Here is a 7694-nt window from a genome sequence, read left to right on the forward strand (position 1 = left end):
TCGTAGCATTGCGTGTGGATGTAACGCCACCCTCCGCCAGCAGGACTGCCCGGACCACCTTGCACGCCACGATCCCCCGCACAGCGGCAAATGGATGTTTAGCATAAACATCCATTGGCAGCCTTGGGTGATGGGGAGAAATCATTCGATGGTCAGCAACCATCGAATGATTTCTCCAGGGCTCGCAGAGGTAAGACACATTTCTGGTATCTTACCTCTGTGTGCGCCCTGTGTGGGAATCATGTGGGCAGCTGACATCTGCTGACCTCAGCTGCCCACCCCCTGCACCCACATCCCAGGGCCATATGCATGGCAACGCCCACCATTTTCATGGGAACCCTCTTGAGATGCTGGGCGTTCCCATGGGCTCTGCCCCCCTCCACCGCCCCATGCCTCCCCACCTGCACTGCTAGGTGTGAATGGGACGGCGAACGGGCAGTTTGCCATGCCCGCTCACATACAGCGTCTGCACCTGCGCAGAAATGTGCCTGCGCATATGCAGACGCTTTACATTGCTCCCCTGCCCGTAGATGCAGGGGAGCGTGTAAATCAGAATAGGGGCCATTATTATAATGGCACAAGATGAGATGGACTTGATTAAGTCCATCTCACATTGAAAAAAATGTGAAAAATGTGAAATGGGCCAATATGACCCATTTCACATTATATATGGCCCTGTCGTCACCCCACGATAGACGCCAACCCGAAGCGTGGCGAGCGCAGCGAGCCCGCGAGGGGCGGCGGTGCGCGTCCTCCTACCTTTTCATTCCCCTACTATCCACGTCGGCGTGGAGTTGAGAATATATAGTGTGGTGAGCGCAGCGAGCCCGAAGCGTGGCGAGCGCAGCGAGCCCGAAGCGTGGCGAGCGGACGCGTATACCTGTGAAGTTATACGCGTGCGCTCGCCACGTTTCGGGCTCGGTGGCTCGCTGCGCTCGCCACACTATATATTCTCAACTCCACGCCGACGTGGATAGTAGGGGAATGAAAAGGTAAATTTTAACATTGAAGCCTATGGCAAAATCAGGGGCATAGCGTCGGTCGCAATGTTAATGGTCCCGACCGACGCGATGCCCCCGATTTTGTACCTTTGCCGGCAAAATGGACCTGATTTCAAAGGAAATCGGGTCCATCGTGGGGATCTTTTACCTTAACTTAAAGGTACACGATCCCCACGATTGTGGCCGTGCTAGGAAACAAGTACCCAAAATCGCATGCGATACGATCGACGCGATTTTTACATTGGAATCAATGTAAAATGGTCCCTGAGACCCAATTTTACATTGGGCCCAATGTAAAAAGCCCCCAAAACCCCAATTTTAATTGCAAACCCCCCCCCCCCCATTGTTAACACCACCCCACTATTGACGCCAACCCGACCTTTTCATACCCTCACTATCCAAGTCGGCGTGTAGTTGACTTCATAAAGTGTGGCGAGCACAGCGAGCCACCGAGCCCAAAGCGTGGCGAGCGCGCAGGGACGCGTATACCTGTGAAGTTATGCGCGTCCCCTCACCACGCTTCGGGCTCGGTGGCTCGCTGCGCTAGCCACACTTTATAAAATCAACTCCACACCGACGTGGATAGTGGGGGTATGAAAAGGTCAGAGGATGCGTACCGCTGCGCTCGCCACGCTTCGGGTTGGCGTCAATAGTGGGGTGGCGTTAACAATGGGGGACCATTTACCATACTTAATACCCATGAGGGGGCATATACAATGAAAAATCTGGCACATTGTCCCTTTTTACATTGTTCCCTATGTGAAATCGTGTTGATCGCGTCGATCGCATCGCATGCCATTATAATGGGATGCGATCGACATGATCAACGCGATTTTCTCATTGCCGGCAATAAAGGCTGGTAATTGACAGAAAATCGCATCGATCGCGTCGATCGCATACCTTAAGTACCTTAACTTAAGGTATGCGATTAACCCCGCCGCGCTAGGAAACAAGTACTAAAAATTCAAGCCACTTCAATATCATAACGTTGGTTTCCTACAGACAGACAATATACGCTAAACAACAGTAGATCATCTACTGCAACACAAAATAACATATTCTCTGATCTATAGACTAATAATATATTTTAATTTCTTTGCAGGGTGCAAATAACAGTTAAAGGTGTAATGACAATGTTTATCGGTCCACATTCCTGTTCTAGTATTTTCAACAAATAAAAACACAGCTTGCTTTATACAGATATACTTTTAAATAAAGATAATAATACTGCATATTTCTGGTGCTTATTGGATGACAGATAAGAGAATTGCTGATTCAAAGCAAAATACAGGTTAATGGGGGTATTCAATGTATTTCCGACAGGTGAAATAGCGGCCCACGCCGTTTCCGACAGCATTGAAGGCGGATTTAATCAAAACAGATCTGACTTTAAAACAAGTCGGATCAGTTTTGCGGGAACCGGACGCGGATTATCGAGTTCACGGCTCTTTCGCAACAATTCTTGGCAGTTTTCGCTGACACGCCCACTTTTCGCCAATTGAAAGTCCTGACAGCCAGGTTTCTGACTGTCAGGACATTCTGACAGTTAGAATCCCACATTGAATACCCCCCTAAGTCTCCTATCAGATGATAGGTCAACAGTGTCTAGGTTGACCTCATATGGTCCAAATGCACAAGTTTGACATAAATACATTGTCGACACAAACAAAATGTTGACATGGCAATGGTCGACACATGAAAAGGTTGACATTATGACCCTGTGATATGTCAGCAAGGAGATAATTGGCTGGTGGTTTATCCATACCTCCCAACTGTCCTAGTTACCTCAGGAATGTCCCGGTTTTTGGGGACGTTCCCGCGTCCCGCCCGGGGCCAGCAGTGTCCCGTGGTGGTGGGGGGCAGTTGGAATCCCCACTGCCACCCCGCATACACACAGCGTCTATTCATGCCCCACAGCGGCAAAAATGGGGGGCGTGGTCTTGCGAAAGAGCCGCAAGTATAGGACACACCCCTTTGGCTAAGCCACTCTCATTTTCGGCGCGCATGTGCGCAAGTTGGGAGGTATGTTTATCACTCTTCATTTTATTACTTTTTAATCTTAGTACATCTGGCCCATAAACACATGACCAGCTACTGTAGGTAACATTAAGATCTAGTTTATTGTGATATTTGATAATTATAATTTTACTTAAATGTGGTTACCTATTTTTCTCAATGAAAGTAGGAACCCTTTAATAATCAATATAATGTTGCCATAAATTCATAAGATTTGTATATATACTGTAGTAAATTCATTAGTGAAGTTCTTTTTTTTTTGTGATACACTTTGCAAGATTTTGAAATCTATAACCACAGAGCGCCCCCTAGTGCACAATATTATTGTATTGCCATCCTATATCATTTCCGTTACAGAAATACCAGATTATTACCTGGTAATATGTTTTCCTCTACTCCACCATGGCAGCCATTACAAATGGGTTCCTCCCCACTGGGTAGTGCTTCAGAAAGGGAAAAAAAGACACCGGCCCCTATAAGAAGGCCCCTCCTCCTGGCCTCAGTGTCTTTGCATTCTCCAGCTTTAAAACAAAAAACATCATTAATCCGCATAACACATGTTAACAGTCATGACATAATGGGACGGGAATATATGCTGCCATGGTGGAGTAGAGGAAAACATATTACCAGGTAATAATCTGGTATTTCCTCTACCTCCCCCATGGCAGCCATTACAAATGGGTAATACCCTAGCAGTTGATATATGGGAGGGCATACTCACGAAACCAGAGTTACTTCACTCCAGACTTCAAATTAAATCATAAGGTACTGCTTCAGCCTCCTTCCTTATATCACCGCGCTAAGGACGCTTCTTCCGACCTTAGCATCTGATGACGACATCACATCCACACGATAGTGCCTTGTGAATGTATGAATGGACGACCACCCGGCTGCCTTGCACAACTCTAATACAGAAGCAGATCCTCTCTCTGCCCAGGAAGATGCAACCGCCCTTGTGGAATGGGCCTTCAGACCTACTGGAGGCTCTCTTTGCCTAATCTGATATGCTCTGCAGATACAGGCCTTGATCCATCTAGCCAATGTGGCTTTTGATGCAGCTTGACCCTTGTTTACTCCTTCCGTTAAAACGAATAAATTCTTCGACTTACGGATAGTTTTCGTATTTTGTATGTAAATTTTCAGCGCTCTTACAACATCTAATCTGTGTAATCGCTCTTCTTTCACATTTGACGGATTGGCACAAAAAGAAGGTAGGATTATATCCTGGTTGATGTGAAAGTCTGAAACAACTTTTGGTAGAAATTCAGGGTTAGTTCGCAGCACTACCCTGTCCTCAAAAAAATTCAAAAAGGGCTCCTCCGCCCAGAGTGCCTGCAATTCTGACACCCTCCTTGCGGAGGTTATTGCCACTAGAAAACTGACTTTCCAGGAAAGTAACTTCAGTGTAGCCTCTTGTAGCGGCTCAAACGGTGCTTCCGTCAAAACTCCTAAAACTAAATTTAAGTCCCACGGTGCCACTGGCGACCTAAATCTTGGTTTGATCCTTTTCGCAGCCTGGACAAATCTGCGTATGTATCTGTTCTCTGCCAGATCCCAATCTAACATTGCTCCCAATGCTGATATTTGTACCTTCAAAGTACTTACTGCTAAGTCCAGTTGTAATCCTGCCTGAAGAAATCCAAGTACTGAGGCAACTTTACTCGGTATTTGTTGGTTTGAGCTACACCAGGACAAATATCTCTTCCACACTCGATAATATATTTTGGATGTCGATTGTTTCCTTGCTTTGAGCAAAGTGTTGATTACTGAATCACAGAAACCTTTAGATTTTAATGTAGCGGTTTCAGAAGCCAGGCCGTCAGTTTCCATGCTGGTGGCTGCGGTTGAAGTACTTGGCCTTGGACTAGGAGATCGGGCCATTCGGGCAGGAACCATGGTCCGTCCACTGCCATTTGCATCACCGTAGCAAACCACGCCCTCCTTGGCCAATACGGAAGTATTGCTATCACTTCCGTCTCTTCTCTCTGTATCTTTCTCAGTAGGCGCGGAATAACTGGAATCGGCGGGAAGACATACGCTCTGAACATGTTCCACTCCGCTGTCAGGGCATCTACCTGCTCCGCTTGTGGATCTCTGAACCTTGAAAAGTACCTTGGGACTTTTTTGTTGCGACTCGTGGCCATAAGATCCACCTGTGGCCACCCCCATTTCTCTACGATCATGTTGAACAGGCTGTCGTTGAGCGCCCACTCGCCTGGTAGGCACTCTGTTCTGCTTAATGAGTCCGCAACCAGATTGTCTTTCCCTGCCAGGAAGACTGCCGAAATGCTGTGTACATGACACTCTGCCCATTCCAATAACTGGGATGTTATCTCCATGAGACGTCGACTTCTCGTCCCGCCTTGACGGTTGATGTACGAGACTACCGCCCGATTGTCTGATCTTACGTTTAGGTCTCTGGCTATCAGCAGATCCTGGAACTCCTGACACGCCATGACCACCGCCTTCATTTCCCTGAGATTGGAATGTGCGGCTTGCCACCTTGGAGACCACCGTCCCTGTGCAATGGACTGACCGCATGTCGCTCCCCAGCCTCCTTGGCTGGCATCTGTTGTTACCGTGACCTGGTTGACTACTGCAAACGATTTTCCTGCTTCTAGTCGTTTCACGTCCGACCACCAGGCCAAATCTGACTTTGCGGCTCTTGTTAGAATTATTTTCTGAGTGAGGTCTTTGCTGTTCTTGTTCCATTGTGACAGGAAGCAAGCTTGGAATTTTCTTGTGTGGAACCTTGCCCATGGTACGGTCTCTAATGCGGCTGCCATCAATCCCAGTATCTCCATGCAGTCTTGGGATGACACGACTGATCTCCTCATCATTGATGTTACTTGGTGTACCAATTTCTCTCTTCTGGTCTCTGTGAGAGACACTCTCATGTTTTGAGTATCTATTGATACCCCCAAGTATGTAATCTTTTGAACTGGCACCAGTTGACTCTTCTTTACGTTGATTAGCCATCCATGATGTTCCAGACATTCGAGCACTAACTCTGTGTGTTCCCTTACCAGTTCTTCTGAATCTGCGACAATTAAAATATCGTCGAGATAGGGCCAGAGTTTTACTCCCTCCTGTCTCAGCTTCGCTATGATCACAATCAGCACCTTTGAGAAAGTCCGCGGGGAAGTCGACAGGCCGAAGGGAAGAGTCACGAATTGATAAGTGACCCCTTGCAGACGGAACCTGAGAAACTTGTGATGGTTTGCGTAGATGGGTATATGTAAATAGGCGTCTTTTAGATCTATGGACGTCATGTAATCCCCGTGTTTTAAGTCTGGGATTATTGATCTTACTGACTCCATCTTGAACGTTCGGCTTAACACAAACTTGTTCAAGCGCCTTAAGTCTAGGATGGTCCGAAAACCTCCTGACGCCTTTTTTACCACAAAGAAGCGAGAAAACCATCCCTGCTTCTCTTGCTTCTTCGGAACTACTTCGACAACTCCTTGTCTTAGCATTTCTTCCAGACTTGAAAATAGCGCCTGTCTCTCCTCCCTGTCGCTGGGCACTGGCGACTCCACAAAGAGACTTCCTGGAAATCTCATAAATTCGATTCGATATCCGGACTGAATTATTTCCAGAACCCACCTGTCCGTGGTGGATTCTCGCCAAGCTTGGTAAAACTGTTTGAGCCTGGCGCCAACTCTCTGTATGACGGCGTCATTGTTGCTCCTTTCGGAAAGGAGCCTTCCCTTCTTTCCCTCTTTGGGCACGAAAGGACGCCCGAGACATCCAGTTTCCTCTTCTATAGGCCCTTCCCGGCCTATAAGCCCTGGAGTCTCTGTATTCCTGATGCTGAAATCTATTAAATTTCGCTGGAACATTCTTTTTGACAGCTTTATCCTGGGGCAACCAGACTGATTTGCCCCCCGAGATTTTAGTAATTAGCTCATCAAGCTGTTTGCCAAACAGATACTCCCCTTGGAATGGTAGGGATAACAATTTATTTTTTGACTGCACGTCAGCCGCCCATGGTTTCAACCAAAGGGCTCGACGTGTCGCCGCTGCAGTGGCTCCTGCTCTAGCTGATAGGCGTATGGAGTCCATAGTTGCCTCGCACATAAACTCTACAGCCAATTGTACATCTTGGACTGTTTTAATAAGTTCGGACCTCTTAATTCCGTCCAAAATGTCCGCCTCTAATTGCTGGCACCAGCCTCGCATCACACGTGCGGTGACAGCCATAGCAGCCGCTGGCTTAAGGGATGCCCCTGCCGTAAGATACTGCTTTTTTAGACCCAGCTCAATCCTACGCTCCATGGGGTCTTTGAAGATATTTACATCTTCCAAGGGAAGTGTAGTCTTCTTTGATAGTCTAGAGATAGCTGCGTCAACTTTTGGCGCCTCTTCCCATGTCGACACCTGATCCTTGTCGAATGGGTACATTTTTGTTACTCTGGTGGAAGCAGCCACTCTCTTATCCGGGTGTTTCCACTCCTCAGTAATAACAGCTTTCAAAGTCTGAGATAAGGGAAAACATTTCCCCTTTCTTTTCCTGTCCTTAAACAACAGTTCTTGTAAATTGAGGTCCTCTTGCTGATCCTCAATATTGAGAGCCCTATGGATAAGCTCCAACAGATTATTGATCATATCAGGATTAAAGTCCTCCGACTTATCCTGAGGTATATCTTGATCCTCATCTGGATCCTGACCCAGCAT

This window comes from Crinia signifera, chromosome 19 (assembly GCF_055691185.1).
Source record: "Crinia signifera chromosome 19, ASM5569118v1, whole genome shotgun sequence".
NCBI lineage: Eukaryota > Metazoa > Chordata > Amphibia > Anura > Myobatrachidae > Crinia > Crinia signifera.